This window comes from Phocoena sinus, chromosome X (assembly GCF_008692025.1).
Source record: "Phocoena sinus isolate mPhoSin1 chromosome X, mPhoSin1.pri, whole genome shotgun sequence".
Taxonomy (NCBI): domain Eukaryota; kingdom Metazoa; phylum Chordata; class Mammalia; order Artiodactyla; family Phocoenidae; genus Phocoena; species Phocoena sinus.
In genome coordinates, this window is record NC_045784.1 from 79,987,852 (window position 1) to 80,003,804 (window position 15,953).

At 36.2% G+C, this 15,953-nt stretch overlaps 1 pseudogene; it reads right to left on the reverse strand.

Moving 5' to 3' along the window:
• Nucleotides 1-6,448: 6,448 nt before the first annotated feature.
• LOC116747131 lies at nucleotides 6,449-15,404 on the reverse strand (annotated as a pseudogene).
• Between the last annotated feature and the right edge of the window lie 549 nt (nucleotides 15,405-15,953).

A 15,953-nucleotide genomic window follows, 5' to 3' on the forward strand; every position in this document is an offset into this window, starting at 1 on the left:
AATTTCAAAATCTTTAGAATTCTGTGATTAAGTAGGTCTTTTGGGGGACAGATGGTCTTAGCCCATAGTCTCAAACATATTTGTGTACATATCCCAACCTCCAATTTCAAGCTGCATCCACATTTCTATCCATATCGCCTCTATAGTCAAGAAGAATTAACACCAACTACACAATCCATATTTGGGAACATAGACCCTATGAAGTGAACAAATGAACTCTGAGGTGTTGGGTACCCAGAGTATAATCTAGTATATGGAGTAGTGTGTGTGTGTTGCTGTGTGTGCGTATATGAGCAGTCTCTTTGTCTTGAAAGATCCTTGCCAAGTGAAAAGAGCTGTCTATGGACGAGTCACAAAACAGGGTCTTTAGGACAGTGCTTTTCAAATTATCTATAGTTAAGGATAAGTTTCTTTCTTTTCCCCAATATGTCACAAACCAATAATTTTGGAAAATACAATAAAAATGAATTAGTAAAAAAGCCTAAAAAGACATAGAGAGTTTACATCCATAATGAGAGCATAAGGAGCTCAGTAAACCCACTCACCAATTAAATAAGCATAACTGCTGAAAATTAGCAAAAATAAAAACAAAACTAAAACAAAAGTAGAAACACAAAGCATCTTGAAATTATTGTAAACACATACAGAAAATAAAAGAAAACATTTATTCAAGAAAATCACTTAATCTCAGCAAGATCAGGAGGAATCTATGGCACTTGAGCCACAAAACACTCCCTTCTCTTCTATCAGTTTGATGGAAGCTGAACTCCAGGTTGCTGAGGTTAAGAAGATAGGGCTTCCTTTACCCTCAGCTCTCAACAAAGGTAGTTGGTATCTCACCAGGAGAAGCAGGCCACAGGCATTTCTTATTCCCTCCAAATGTGAGTTGAAGCAGTTAAATTCCTGGTGAGTGCAGCCAAGAGGTTTGAGGTTCCCTTCTCCTACTCCTTTCTTACTAGCAAGATAAAAGTTATATCCCAGGAATCATGTATATCATTATTTGTTATGGCTGAATAATATACAGATCTCAAATTTTCTTTATCCATTTATACACTGATAGGCACTTGGGTTGTTTCCATATCTTGGCTATTGTAAATAATGCTTCAATAAACTTAGGCGTACATATATCATTTCATGTTTGTGTTTTTGTTTTCTTGGGATAAATACCCATAAGTGGAATCACTGGATGATATGATAGTTCTAATTTTAGTTTTTTGAGGAATCTCCATACTGTTTTCCATAGTAGCTGTACCAAATAGCACTCTCACAAATGGTGCACAAGTGTTCCTTTTTCTCCACATCTTAGCTAGTAAGTTCAACATCTGTGTTTCCTCAGAGTCACCTTATATTAATGACTTTATTTTCTGTGTATGGGCCATACTTTCCTATTTCTTTTCTTGTCTTATCATTTTGTTAAAAACTAGATGTTTTAAGTAATATAGTTCCAACTATGGAAATTAGATTCTATTCCTTCTGGAGTTTGTTGCTGTTACTGCTGTTGTTGTTGCTCTTATGAGTGGTCATTTGAAGACACAATCTTATAGAAGAAAATGAATAAAAGCTATTTATTATTTATTTTTCTGCCCATCAGTGTATAAAACAATATTCTATCTCTAAATGAAAAATAGTCAATTCCTCTGTACTATGGCATACTAGTGATATTCTAGCATTAAACTGTTAGTACTCACTTCTAGGTTAGAAGAGGATCTAAAAAATCTACTATGATCCATTTCTCTCCTATATCAAAGAAAGGTCCAAGAAGCAAAGGAATCTAGTCATTAGAACTCACTTTTAAACATGTTGGTCAATGGATTGATACCAGTAGAGAGGCGTGTCCTTATCAATGAAATGTTATTAGCAGGATGTCCTTGGTTTGAAAAACAATTAATGGTAAATAATCCCAGAATGTATGAATTTTTGAGGAATTAATCCTTGTAAAATAATATATAATCTCTCTAACTATCTGAGTATAAAATGCAGATGGTTCATAACCTAAAATGCTCTGGGCTGTGTGAGGTCACTGATAACCTTACTTATAGCACTTTCCTTTGAACTCAGACCCAAAACACATCTGTTGTGAGAAGCAAATATCTCAGGAATTTATCTCAATGTTCCAGACTATTCTCCTCTTTTTATGGGCCTGTTGATTGCTGGGATCCTTGAAATTATTCATAAAGCTTCATATTACATAAGCGTGCTTATTCAAGTAAGGCTGAGTTGATAATCTTATCCTGTGAAATATTTCAAGGACCAAGAAGGGAACAAAGGGGACAAGTTTTGAATTCATTTTGCTTGTCCACTATCTCTTGGATCGAAAATAATCAAGTAATTAGAATATGAGCTTCAAAGATATGTCACAACGTGCGCTTGCTGATCTTGTCTGGCTCTTGGTGAAACGTCAAAAATGTTCAAAAAATAAAGAAAAGGAAGAATTATTCGTTTTCATAAAGTCCTTTGGGGCTCAAGATATAGAAACATCATTATCTCCAGTTCAGGAAACTGTTAATTGTGATTCTCCAGATGAAACAAATTTGAAATAGGGGGAATGCTTCCTAGTGATTTCACAGACCTATGATTTTCCTTAGCATGTGGCAATGGACTCAAACATAAAACTGAAAATATCTGCTCAGAGGAGATAGTGAAGGCTATGTCACTAAGCTGAGACTATATTCCTATAGTACTGGAGTGGCAGATATGTTGGGCTGAAAAGGAACAAGAAAGTTTGTATAAGGAAACTTGTTCAAATTAGACTTGGGCTACAATCACTGCAACTATATGAACTGCACCTGAAGTAAAAAATGTCTCAAATGACAAAATCTGGGGTGTACACAATTTGCTAAGATAAATATATTTCCCAAGATATGGTGATTTTATAATGTCAAAGCTTTCCTCACACTTACTTATGGAGAGGCTACAACCAAGATTTTTCTCTCTCTACTTTCTATTACTCAAGTATTACTGAGCATCTGTTATAGAATTTGACTTTATTAACTACTAATCTTGTGAAATTATATGATTTCATCCATGCTTTCTTCTGGAACTTTCACGTTTGATTTTATGATCAACTTAAAGTTTCTACAATTGTTTGGAATGAGGAAAAGATAATTTTACTGTTTTCCATATGACTTTCCAGACATCCAAGCTGTAGTGGGTTGAATGGTGACCACCACCCCCTGTAAGGCATCCTTTCATTCTCACCCTTGGAGTTTGTGAATATAACCTTATTTGGCAAAAGGATCTTTGCAGATATAACAGAGGTTCTCAAGATAAGATTATCCTCAATTACCTTGGTGTGCTTAAATCCAATGACTAGTGTCCTTATAATAAAAAAAGGGGGGAAGACAGACACATACAATAGAAAAAAGATGTGAAGATGGAGTCAGAGCTTGGAATGATGGGTCTAAAAGCCAAAGAACATTAAGGATTGCCAACCATTACCAAAATCTAGAAAAGGCAAGGAACAAAGTATCCCCTAGAGCATTTTGAGAGAATATAGGCCTGCCAACACATTGATTCCAGACTTCTAGCATCTAGAACTGTGAGAGAATAAATTTGTTATTTCAGACCACGAAGTTTGTAGTACTTTTTTTACAGAAGCCCTGGGAAAATATAAAACTACAAATAAATGAGATAATTTCCAGAAACATAAAACATCAAATTTGACCCAAGTAGGAAAAAATATCTCAATAGACCAAATGACCATGATAGAAAATACAGAACTTTCCCTTAAGAATCTATGAGGCCTAGATGGTTTCAGAGAGTTCATTCTATGAACGTCTAAAGTGTAAATAATCCAATTCTACTTAAAATATTTCAGAACATAGAAAAAGAGGCAAAACGTCCAAATTTAACTTTCAAGTATATTTAATCTTTGGAGTTTTATTTCTTTTTGGAAATTTTTGAGTAGTATATTTTAAAATTTGTGTTTATTTCTATAATGCTGGTTTTGTTTTTATTGTTATTGCTATTGTCTTTACATAACTTATTTAAATTTTTTCCCCCTTAAAACTCACTGGCCTTTTTTTTCAACATCTTTATTGGAGTATAATTGCTTTAAAATGGTGTGTTAGTTTCTGCTTTATAACAAAGTGAATCATCTATACATATACATATATCCCCATATCTCTTCCCTCTCTTAATATTCCATCTAATCTCATTGCAGATACTCTGATCGTTTTGTTGAATAACATGGCTAAACATATTTAAAAATAAAATATAGAAGAGGAAATTATTTATTTAGCCTTGGGGAAAATTTAATTAATGCATCAATCTGACTCATTTCAGTGCCCAATAGTGGCAAAATCTAAAATAACATCCAGCGGTTCTAGTGAGCAATTGCTGATATTGGGGATGGAGCTCATGAGGGTAAAACATAAATATCTGGTATGCTGCTAGTAATGTTTTCCAAGGATGGATAACCATAACTCAGATTCACCTGAAGAATAATGGTTAAGCTTAATGTGTTAGGACAAAAAGCTAGGGTACATGTCTATCTATAATCATAAAAGACATTGACTCAGTGGCATAAAATCAATATTATGCTAAAATAATGTCTATCAGGTCAGACTAGTAACACCAGTTGTTGATGAAGATGTGGACCACCAGGAACTCATGTACTTCTTGTTCAAAGAAAATTTGGTAAAGCTTAGTTAAATTGCGTATACATATATCCTAACCTAGGTGTGTATGTCCGTGACCTTGACCCAAGCATCCTTCCTCCCCAACCTGCTATCCAGGCCCACCTTTGTAAGAAGAGCAGCTTGGCATGATGAAGCAAGTGATGGTATCAGAATTTTCACATTGTCATGCAAAGCCTTTAGTTCTAAATGCCAAAGCAAAAACAAAACAAAACAAAATTAAGAGATATTAAATATTCGGTAACACTAGACATTTGCGGTGTTTTGGAAAGGCTATATGCATGTATACAGAAGCTTGAGACTATTTAAAAGAAAGTGAGCCACTCCTTAAAATTTGGTCATCATCATTAATATTAAGGTCTGTCTCCATTTCCCCTCCCTTGACAAACCCTCATATCCCATATAAGGGTGTTTTTCAGATTAATTCATCTAACTATAGCTTCATCAGACCCAGAGAGCATTTGGATGTAGAAAGTTTACTGGAAAATCATCTTAGAATGAACACCTGTTGGGGAATGAACAAAGCAGAATTGGGCAGAAAGTTTAATGTTGATGCAGTCCCAACAATGGAGACATCTGAGCTCACAGAGGGCGCTACACTTAAGATGGCCAAGCAGAGTTGTCCTAAAATGAGGAGAAAAGGGCTGGGTTGACTACTCATTGGATTGATGCTACCCCTGGGAAGGAGACATGCCTTGGGCAAGGTGGCTCACTTCAGATGAGGAAAATGCTGGTGGTGAGTAGATGTAAACACTAGACATCAGCTGTTTACAGCAGCATCTGAATGAGTAGTAAGTGCTTCTATCCTACAGGGAGGATCTTATTGGTGACCCACAGAATTCACTAAAATAACACTGTTACCATCACCCTAAGGTTTTACCAGACTTAATAGATCACTGGAAAATAGATGAAAATACAGTCTCTGCTTGGGTTTGACATTTTTCCCCAAGGAAGCCTTTTGTAAAGTATGTCCGGGGAATGAACAAAAAAATCATGGAAATCTTAATTTACCAAATTGCAATTAGAAACATCATCTGAAAAACCAAAGCAATTCTAAGTAACCTGATAATATTTTTTACATGCCTTGGCCTTTCATATCCCTTCTAACATCACTGCTATGTTAATTTTGATATGCAATCACTTCAACACCACAGCGAGCACCTAATCATGATATCCAAAGTTTATTTTTCTTTCTATTCTATAAGCCACATTAAATGAACATTTTGGTTGTTGGCAAAGAATCTGTTTGCACTCTACAAAAGAGAAGATCAGGAGTAAGGCAAATAAGAATACATGAAAAAAGGGTAAAAATAGCATAATCAGTGCTATTTTTTACCACTAATCAGTGCTAAAACCTAAAACAATCAGTTTTAGCTTTTGTGAAGTCAAACTTTATGCCTTGGGACGATGACACAGATGTAATCTCCTTGCCACATTATTGAGTTCTCATAATGAAAGTTAAGTGAACAATGACATGCTAAGCAGATCATGAAATTCAGGAAGCATGTGGTATTTGTTTAATATTTTAATGAAATACTCTTAAAACTTTAAAACAATGGAAAGTTTGTCCCATAAATGAAATTTCAAAGGCAGGTCCTGAGTGGAAATTAGATACTACATTGGTAATTACTGGACTCATACAGAATTGAGCACTTCACTTTCACTATAACGTATTTTGGAGGATTTTAGGAGAGATGTATTGGAGTCAAAGTATAAGAAATGTACAAATGATCCAGAAGCTGGGTCTCTTTAGAGATAATTTTTGACATCTTTCAGTAAGCTTGCTGGAAAAAATTTCTGGGTTTTGGTCATTATTTGCATCTCCAAGGGTGAGTCTTAGGGTCCACTTGAGGATCCAAGCTTGGAAAATATTCAGAGCTGTTCATGTCAGGGATCTTTTGAATGGTGTTTGCAGTACAGGGAACATCTTTTTCTGCAAAACTCTTAGATGGAATATAGACTAAATCACACAGAGTGACCTTCTTCATATGCTCTTTCTGTAACTCATGCTTTGGAACAACAGCTAGAAAATATTCCTCAAGACTGAGGATGTGATTAATTGCTTTTGTGACTTTATTAGGGAGTCCAGTCACAGTGACGATGTTTGCATCTTGGACTCCTCTAGGAGGGAAAGAGATGTCAACCTGAAATTGATACATGATTTTATGAATGGTTTTTCCACGGGATCCAATAATGTGGCCATGAACACGATAGTTTAGTGAAATTTGCTTAGTAACTGTTTTTTCAAACTTTTGCACCATTTCCATTATTGTATCCCGAGTGGCTATGGTGTTATTTTTATATCCAATGTTTGTGATTTCGTCTTGTATCTCATTGCTCCCTTTACTTGGAAAATGTATAGTAACTTTATGCTCTAAACCAATTTGAGCAATAACTAAGCCCTTACGACCAATGATCTTGGGGTACTATTTGGGGTCTACTGTGAACTTGAGTCTGAAATTTCTTAATGATCGATCATCTATTTCAGTTTGTAAAGCCTTGACTTGTTCTTGTAATCTAGCCTTGGCTTGCTCTACATTTTCAGTAAGGCCAGTGATGGAAATGATATCAGACTCTAATTCAAGTGCTGATACCTGTATATTAACTTCAAACTCATCCATTATCTTGTGTATCCTACTTCCTTTCTGACCAATGATGTAATGATGTAGATCAAAGGGCGCATCTACTTCAGCAGTGACAGGAATTAAAGCCTTAAGGGCTTCCATGGCTGCTTCACACTTTTCCTTTTGGCCTGAGATAAATATGGTGTCACATTTTGTTGGGGAAATAGAAGCAGCTCCTGTAGTGCTCTTTTCCCTTTCCTTATTTTCTAGAACAGCTGGCTGTTTATTGGTAAGTGAAATCTCCTCTCTCTCTGGGAATTTGATTTGAACGCTATAATCTCTAGTGACTTGTCTGATCCGAGAACACATTGGTCCCATGAAAAACTGAGGGAGCTTCTGGGGAATAACACATTCTGTTGCTACTTCATTGTCCAAATCCCTATTAATCTCTTGAATATGTTTATTGACTGCTTCTACACAAGGCTTTGCTCCTTTGATTGTGACTTTGTTACTCTGTTTTCCTGAACATGAAAAGTTAATAATCACATCACCATACTCCTCAGTCATCTCCTGTAATACCTGGCCCCTTTGCATAAAAAAGTGCTGGTGATACATGGGATTTATCAGTATGTTGTCCTCTACCACATTATCTAAATTTGTAATTAAACCCTCTAGTTTCTTTTGTGCATCTTTGACAGACTTCTCTGTCCCTATAATAGTTAACAAGTCTTGATCCTTGTCCTCAGGGATAGGGAAAATGATACATGCTCTAGTCTCTTCACAGACTTTGGGAACATTGCCTCCATTTTTACTCATGAGGAATTTATGATACTCTGGCTTGACATGGAGGACCACAGAATAACTCTTGGTTTGCTCTTCTACTAGTTGCAGCAGATTTTTCTTGGCCACCTCCACATTTTGGTCAGGTCCCCTAATAATGACTCTTTGAAGTCCTGAGTTGTTTTTTGGAAAGTGGATATGGATACTTCCACATTCTCCCGTGACTGCACCAATCAAACCGTCTTTAGAGTCAATAAAGGATTTGTGTAGATTGGAAGGAATAGAAATTTCTAGTTCTGAAATATTGGCTATATCTTTCTGAATTGAAAGAATCAAATCACGAGCCACTTCACAGTTTGCTGGCTTTCCACTGATTACAATATTTTCTGAGTCGCTATTTGCTAATGAAAGATTAATTTTGGTGTTGCTTGCTGCACAGATTTCTTTGATGTTTGCATCTCCTTTTCCAATGATATTTTTGTGAAGCCTTTTGAAGATGAGAATAGTTATGGAATAGGTACTTTCTACAATGTCTGTCACCACATTCTCCAAATATTATGTGCATTTTTCTAATTCATTTCTTGGTCCTCTAATTTGGACAATGTCACTTTTTTTTGTGCTGGGTCAGGAAAAGTAATTAGAACCTCTGGAAACTTCTTACGGATGTCATGTATCCATTCACCTTTCTGCCCAATGATTGTGTGGTGAAATCTTTGCTCAATGATTAAGTCCTTGTGCTCATTTTCTAAATGAGAAGCAAGTTCAAGAAGTTCTTTCTTGGCCTGTTGGGCACCCTGAGATTCCCTCTCAATGCTGATCTAGTTATTCTTTGCATTTTCAGGTGAGATTAGCACAGAAACTTTATTCCTTTCTTTAATCCCATTTATGATAACACCTTTCTTCCTTGTCAGGAGTTTGTGAAACTTATAGTCAACATTAGTCTCTGCATAATCCATCCTGTTAATTAGATCTTTTACTATGACCTCAATTTGTTCTTTAGCATAATTAACATCTTCTGTCAGCCCTTCTATTGTAATTTTATCTTCTCCAGTAAAATTTATGTGAACTTTTGGCATGTTCTAAGTAATTGTAGATATATTATAACCTTTCTTACCATCTGTGAAGCCAGGAAGGTACAGAGATAGAGGAAAGAGTGTAAACTTTGGTATTTGAGTAGGCTTCAGTAAATGTCTTCCTTAAACTTTCAGGCTTACATTGATATGTCACAGAATCTGACATGCTCTGTGAGGGTGAGATCTCTATTGAAACTCCAGTTCTTTCCAGGATCTCCTGGATGGAATTATTTTGGGGACCTATGCACAGTTGTGCTGCAACTTCCTCTCCACATCTATGGATGTGGTTTTCTCTGTAGTATTGTCAAAAATCTTCTTTACACAAGCCTGATCCTGATCTAGTTGTTGCTTTTTTCCAGGAAAGCTTATTTGTATCTGATTGGCACTAGATGGTGAGATGTGGATGTGGTCCTCCATTTCCTGTAGATTCTGTCAAAAGTTTTATTGGATGGTCCAGCAATGAAAGGATGAAATGCTTTTCCCACATCTAACCTTTCTTCAGCACACTTGTCTTGTTCAGTAGACATAAGTAAGACTTCATGTGGAGCCTTTTTCATGATCTCTTTGGTGCCAATAGTATTGATCCAGGTGCTGTGGTTAACTGGGCATAAGGTCTGAATGTTGGTTGCAGCTTTTTGTTCTAGGTCTTGCAGTTTTTCACCAGTCTTGCCTAGCAAGACTAGCAAAGCAAAGATGTTCTTTGGGAATGGAAACTGTAGTTAAAACTTGTTTCTTAAAACATGGAAAAAACTCCTTCTGAGCTTTCGTGACAGATTCTGGCTTACCAGAGACTATAATGTAGAGGCATTGGTTTTTGACAAAAGTTATTTCTAGGTTGGCACCAGTTCTTTGCATGAAGTCTAGATAGAATTTTGCTTGTGTACCTTCCTCAAACAGATTCACATAGTGTTTCTCCTCCAGAGGCACATAAAACCTTGAGTGATGACTGATGTCATGATAAGTTGACTATTATTGTTTGAGGATGCAGCAGGCTCCTGAGCATTTTCCAACCAACTTGTTTTCTCTAGAAGTTCAGTGAATTTATCTTTGGAGGTTGGAGTGTCAAGATCCTCTTCTGAATTTAAAGCAGTAACATCATTATCTTTTTGAATGTATCTACTTAGGTGCTGTTAAATTTTCTTTGTAATTCATAGTTGATATTTAATTATTTAGAGGTGTTGCAGCTACATGGTCAGTAGCCAGAAAATTCATCCTGTATCTGCCTTTTTGCATATTACTGTGTGGGAAAAATAAATATTTTAAAGACATAATTCCTTTCCAAATTAATCTATAAACTCAAATCAATAAAAATTGAAATCCTAATATTTATAGAACTCATAAAAATGTCCAAGGTTCATCTATTCTACTGTTATGAGAGTACCAAGATAAGGTTCAAATTATAGGGACTGTGAGGAAACAGCCACCATTTTGTTAAAGAAGAGAATTATATCTTTTGATTATTCTTATCAGAGTCATCTCAAACCTCATTTTGCCTTACCCAGTGCCATCATTTTTTGATCTTTGGCACTATTGACTGCAAATTATTTTTGGAAAAATCTAATTCTCTAGTCTTCAATAATACCATATTTACAGGGTTTCCTTATTTTCTTAATAGCTTTTTGAAGAATAATTTATATACTATAAAATTCACATAGTCTATGCATACAATTTAATGATTTTTAGTTAATTTACAGTGCTGTACAGCCATCACAACAACCCAGGCTAAGAACATTTCCATCACCCGATGCTCTTTTGGACTCCTTTCTTTGTCTATATTTTTCCATATGTGATGTAATTTACACTCATAACATTGAATATCATTGACAGACTGATGATCCTCAAATCTACTACTCCAACTCTGAAATGCAATGTGTATATGCATAAACCTTCTTCATATCATCACTTGAATGTCTAATAGTCCTTTCAAATGTAACATATCAAGTGAACTCTTGATTTTGTCCCCAGATTTTCTCTTCTTGGAATATTCTGAAACTCAGAAAATGTCCCCAGGGTTTTCTCCTATTTCTCAGGCCAAGTACTTGGCATCATCTTTGACTTCTCACTTTCTCTCACATAACACATGTAAAGTAAGAACATCCCTGTTAATCTAAGTCTGACCTATTCTCATCATTTCCATTCTACATTCTTAGTTTAAGCCAGCATGTCAATACTGTAAAAAGAATTGAATTGCTATACCACTCCTACTCTTGGCTTCTTATGACCTATTTTCTACAAAACATTCAAATAAGAGGTGATGTCAGCATCATTGTGGTATAAAACATTCTTCCTTTTTGTCTCCCTTTTTAAACAATGAATTAAATATCCATCCATGGACAAAAACACCTTTGTGGAAGTTGTGGGATCCAGCACAGTATACCAAGGGATATGGAAGGAGTCTCACCCACCTGTGCATCTGGTAGGAGGTAGACAGATATCGGTATGGGCTGCAGAACTAGAAGAGCCAGCAAACCTGCCTCAACCCCTCTCACCACAGTCAAAAACAAACAAACAAACAAACAAACAAACCATGGAGAGTGCTGACCTGGTCAGATACCCACAGACGAGAGAGATTTTGCAAAAGTCCAGGCTTCCTGGGGTGGAAATTCCAACATGTCACTGGAGCAAAAAACAAAAAAAAATCCTGTTTGGTCACAGTGGAGATGGTATCAGGAATTTTCCCAGTGTCACCCTCCCCCAAGGCAACACTGCACAGGGCTGAAATATCTGGCAACTTTAACCTCTTCTGTGAGAAGAAAGGAGAGCACACATTGCTCAGCTATCCCACTAGTGCAGGATGCTGCCTGAGAAACACATTTCTTTCCAGCAGAACTCAGAGTACTAAGGCAGAAGCTCCATGGTTGGGAGGAGGAAGAAGATTGGGAAAAAGTCAATGAATATCAAAGTGCATTAAATTGGCATAGTTCCTGCTGACTGTGCTCAGGACTTTAACAGGAGGTCCACCCAGGAGACTCTGGGAGTACCTGTCCTGAAGATCTCCTCAACAGGTTTGCAGGCATCCCTAATACTACAAATGCTAAACTCACACCTCTTCCCACTCTGGCCACATGCTCCCAAGTGCAATGGTGAAAGCAAGTCTGGTAAAAAGTGCTATCAGAAAAACAGACCAGGATTGTGGGCAAGGGAGAAACCACAAACTTGAGCTATAACACCACCTTCTGGGAAATAAGAGAGGTTTCTCAGGAACAAGAAAATAAAGGACACATATCATCACCGAAAGATAACAATAAATCTCCAAAAACTGATCTCAATGGCACATTTTTGCAATTTAGCTTATAAAGAATTCAAAATAGCTGTTTTGAAGAAACCCAGTGAGCTACAAGAAAACTAAGAAATACAATTCAATGAAATCAGGAAAAAAAATACATAAACAAAATATTTACTGAAGACATAGAAAATGTAATAAGAACCAAACAGAAATTGTGGAGCTGAAGAATTCAATGAATTAAATGAGAAATGTAATAGAGAGTATCTGTATCAGAGTAAAGCAAATGGAAGAAAGAATTGAAAGAATGGAAGTGAGCTAAAGGACAGGAATTTTGAAACAACCCAGTCAAAGTTGAGCAACAACCAAAATGAATGGGGAAAGAACAACAATAAAAGCCTAAGTGATTTATGTGATTCCATCAAGAGACAATAATTAGAATAATCAGGATCCCAAAAGGAGAAGAGAGGGAGAAAGGGGCAGAAACTTTATTTAAAGAAATAATAGCTGAGAACTTCCCAAACCCAGAGTGAGACTTGAAAGTCCAAGTTGACAAAGTCAATAGATAATTCTATTATCTCAGTGCAATAGTACGTTCTCCAAGACACATTAGACAAAACTGTGAAAAATCAAAGATAGAGAATCCTAAAAGGAGCCAAGTGGGGGGAAATTGTAACTGTTTAAAAAGAAACCTCCATTAGGCAATCAGCAGATTTCTCAGCAGAAACCCTACAGGCCAGGGAAGAGTGTAATAACATATTTAAAGTGTTGAATGGAAAATTTGAAAACCAAGAATATTCTATCTAGTAAAATTATCCTTCAGATCTGAAGGAAAAATGAAGACTTTTCTTGCCAAAAATCTGACAGCATTTATTACTACAAGACCTGCCTTTGAAGAAATGTTAAAAGGATTTCTATAAGCTTAAACGAAATGACACTACTCAGTGACATGAAAACACTTGAAAGTATATAAAACATTGGTAAAGTTAAATATACAGTCACACTTAGAAAACTGCAACTTTTAATAGGATTGTGTGTTAACCACTTAACTATAATATAAAAGTTAAAGGAGAAGACTATTAAAAATAATTATAGCTACTATAATTTGTTAACAAATATACAATATAAAAGGAGATAAATTGTGACGTCAAAAATAAAAGACAGGGAGTAAAAGAACGAAGTTTGTGTAAGTGATCAAGATTAAGTTGCTATCACCTTGAAATTGACTGTTTTCTCTATGAAATATTTTATGTAAGCCTCATGGTAACTACAAAGCAAAATCTTAGAGTAAATGAACAAATGATAAAGAAAAGGGAAACAGAGCATACTAATATGAAAATCACCATTTTACAGAGGTGGGCAGAAACAGAAGGAAAAAGAAACAATGGATACAAAACATCCAGAAAGCAATTGATGGCATTGGTAAGTCCTTACATATCAATAATTTCTCTTAGTGTAAATGGGTATAATTTAACAATCAAAAGCCACAGAATGGCTGGCTGGATTTATTTTTTAAAGCAATAGCACATTGTATGCTGCTTACCAGGTACTCACTTTGACTCTAAAGATGCTATGTGAGACAAGTCAGACAGAGAAAGACAAATACTATATGGTCTCACTTATATGTGGAAACTTAAGCTGAACTTGTAAAAACAGAGTACAATACTTGTTACCAGAGGCTGGGGGTGGAGGAATTGGGGATCTGTTGTTTAAGGGTACAAACTTGGAACTACTAGATAAATAAACCCTGGAGTCTAATGCACAGCATAGTGATATAGGCAATACTGTATTATAAACTCCATAGTTCCTAAGAGACTATATCTTACTTGTTCTCAGCACAAAAAAATGATAATTACATGACATGTTAGAGGTGTTAGCTAACATCACTGTGGTAATTATATTGCAATATACAAATGTATCAAATCAACATGTTTATCACCCAAATGATACATAATGTTATATATCAATTATATCTCAATAAAAATGTTTAAAAAATGATAAATAACAGTCAAAAAGTTGATAAAGCATGAATAAACTCATACTCTTGTCCTTAATACTGTTGGGTGGGTTCCCACTGCAATTAGAATAAAATAAAACTATTAAGTAAAACTATACAAAATTACCAATTCTTGATTATTTTTATCTATGAAAAGACATTTTATCTAATTCTTTTTGACCTTTTAAATCCTTTAGGACACAATCCCTTTCAACCTCAATTGTCTCATCTACCAGTCATGTTTCTATTATGTTACTGGTACATTGGTCCATCTGTTGTTTGGCCATGTCTTGTGCAATTATTCTTCAAAGCCTTACCATTTGCTAGTTCATCCATTTGCAAATCTCCTATTTCCAAGTCTCCTGTACTTTCCTCCTCTTATCATTCACTTCAAATGTCATCTTAACTCAAATATCTCTTAAAAGATGACTTCTCTGCCTGACCTAACTAAATAAACTCTTCACTCTATCACTTTGCTCTTTTCCTTACTATTTTATTTACTTCAGTGACACAGTTAGGGTCTATCACTATGCTTCCTAATACACACACACACACACACACACACACACACATACACACATACACACACATTAGGATGTAAGTTTCTTGATTTCAAGAATTTGTTTGTTCATTGCTGTATTTTCATTGCCTAGTAGGGTGTGGCACGCTCCAAGAACTAAAAATTATGTTTTATGGCTAATAATTCAAATGACAAGCAGAAAAAATAAAATACAGCAAAAGCATATTCTATTGAACATAAAAAGGCACTGAAAAATCAATACAGGAGTGCCTTCAAGATGACAGAGGAGTAAGACATGGAGATCACTTCCTCCCATGTGAGGAGAGGAGATTCAGAGCACCACCAAAACGAGCTTCAGAGACAGGCACGAGTCATGGTTATCAACCCGAACACCAGAGACAGGCGTGAAATGCTAACACTGCTGCTGCAGCCACGAAGAATCCTGTGTGCAAGCGCAGATCACTATCCACACTTACCCTCCTGAGAGCCTGTGCAGCCTGCCACTGCCAGCATACTGCGATCCAGGGACAACTTCTCCGGGAGAACACACAGCACACCTCAGGCTGTTGCAACATCATAGGAGCATCTGCCACCACAGGCTCGCCCAGCATTCCGTACCTCTCCATCCCCTCAAAGCTGAACCCTAGGAGCTGTGTGAACAAAGAAGAGAAAGGGAAATTTCTCCATGAAGCCTCAGGAGCAGTGGATTAAATCCCCACAATCAGCTTGAGGTACCCTGCATCTGTGGAACACCTGAATAGACAACGAATCATGCCAAAACTGAGTCTGTGCACTTTGGGAACCACTGTAGAATTTGGGTTTGCTGTATGCAACTGACTAGTTTCTGATTTTTATGTTTATCTTAGTATAGTTTTTAGCACATGTTATCATTGGCGGATTTGTTTAGTGGTTTGGTTGCTCTCTTTTTATTACATTTATTTTTTAATCGAATAATTTTTAAATTTTTTATTTTAATAACTATTTTATTTATTTTCTTTCTTTCTGTTCTTTCTCCCTTTTCTACTGAGCCATGTGGCTGACAGGGTCTTGGTGCTCTGGCCAGGTGTCAGGCCCAAGTCTCTAAGGTGGGAGAGCTGAGTTCAGGGCATTGGTCCACCAGAGACCTCCCAGCCCTTCATAATATTAATTGATGAGAACTC